General features: G+C 37.9%; 1 protein-coding gene across 1 annotated transcript in view; it reads right to left on the bottom strand.

Moving 5' to 3' along the window:
- Trrap (transformation/transcription domain associated protein) overlaps positions 1 to 1,659 on the bottom strand; it is a 161,216-nt gene that overhangs the window by 98,921 nt on the left and 60,636 nt on the right. The gene's annotated exons all lie outside the window — the stretch shown is intronic.

Below are 1,659 nucleotides of genomic sequence, written 5' to 3'. Positions count from 1 at the left end.
CACACACACACACACACACACACATAAATCAAATTTTTAAAAAAAAGTTAGCTATTAAAAAAAAAAAAAAGATTAACTTTTGTGCACGTCATGAAGCTTCTAACAGTGGCAAATAAAATGACTAACCTGAAAAGAAAGCATTACCAGCTTGACCATGCACTACATGGGTTTTGTTGCTCAAAAATAAATAGCATGTATCAATATCTTACATAATATAATCATTTTATGGAGATATAAGAATAACATCCAGGCTATTTACTCCTCTTTTTGAGGAGTCTTCATTCAGTGGATATATGGATATCTGCCATATTCCAGATACTGGGTAACAGGGCTACCATAGGACATCTAGTAAACAGAACCCCTGCCCTCATGGAGCTTAATCATAAAAGGCAAACACCAGAGAAAAATGAATTTCATGGGTTGATAATTGCTGGAGGTGATAAAAGGGGCATGATGAGAAGGACCAATGAGGAAACAACTCTTAAGACAGAGTGCCAGAAGGTTTCTTTTCATAATGACACTGAAGCTGAGACCTTAAGGACAAAAAAAAAAAAGACAAAGCATAAAAACTCAGGGAAATTTCCAGATTGAACAAACAGGCAGGACCAAAGCCCTGAGAAGGAAACTGCCCAAAGTTGCATGGAGTTACATGGCCAAAGCAGGGTAGGAGGACAACACAAGAATTTAGGGCAAGTGGGCACAACTGAACCTTGCAGGAATAGGTGTGGTATTGTCAAGACTTTGGGTTTTGTCTAAGGACAAGAAAGCAATTAGAGGGTTTCAAGCAGGAGTAATAAATCTTATGCCTAGTTCTAGGTAGGTTCAACCTCAACTTATAAAGATACGTTAATATTTTAAAACAATACAGAAGGGCCGGGGAGGGGCCAGGGAAATGGCTCAGTAGAATAAACCTTTGCCTGGCAAAAGTGCAAGGGCCTGAGTTCAATCCCTGGTTCCACCAAAAAAAAAACAAAAAAACAGAAAATCAATGAGCTGTCTTTACGGTATTCAAAGCATTCTTCACATTTTTTCTAAGATTCACCCTACCTCCCTCAAAGAAAAAAAAAGTAAAACAAAAAACAACTAACATTCATTTTACAATGTAAAGATGATTATTTCCCCCTTTAGAAATAGTAACAATAGGGTCAGAGGGAGACGGCTCAGCAACATAAGTGCCTGCCCCGCATGTGCAAGGTCTGAGTTCAATCCCTGGTACCAAAAAAAAAAAAAAAAAAAAAAAAAAAGTAACAATGCTGGGCATTGTGCACGCCTGTAAATCCTAGCACCTAGGAAACTGAGGCAGGAGAATCTCCATGAATTTGAGGATAACCTGGACTACAAAGCCAAAATGAGCTACACAATGAAACTTTAAGAAAGAAAAAAAGGAAAAAAACAAAAAACAAAACTAGTAATTGTAACACTATATAAGTGTAAGAAATTATGTTTACATGTTTCAAAATAGTACATGCTATGCCACAAATAGGCAAATTTTTATATTTTTATCAATGGCAGTTAAGATACATAATTTTTAAAGTGTAAGAAATAAAGACTAGGGGCTGGCGAGATGGCTCAGTGGTCTAAAGCACCTACTTAGAACAAGCTTAGCGAAGCCTGAAGCCCAGGGACCACGGTTCGATCCCCCAGCACCACATGCCAGCC

The sequence above is a fragment of the Octodon degus genome, unplaced genomic scaffold, assembly GCF_000260255.1.
Source record: "Octodon degus isolate 3935 unplaced genomic scaffold, OctDeg1.0 scaffold00031, whole genome shotgun sequence".
NCBI lineage: Eukaryota > Metazoa > Chordata > Mammalia > Rodentia > Octodontidae > Octodon > Octodon degus.
Note: the sequence above shows the minus strand (reverse complement) of the source record. Positions and strands in the feature narration are given on the sequence as shown.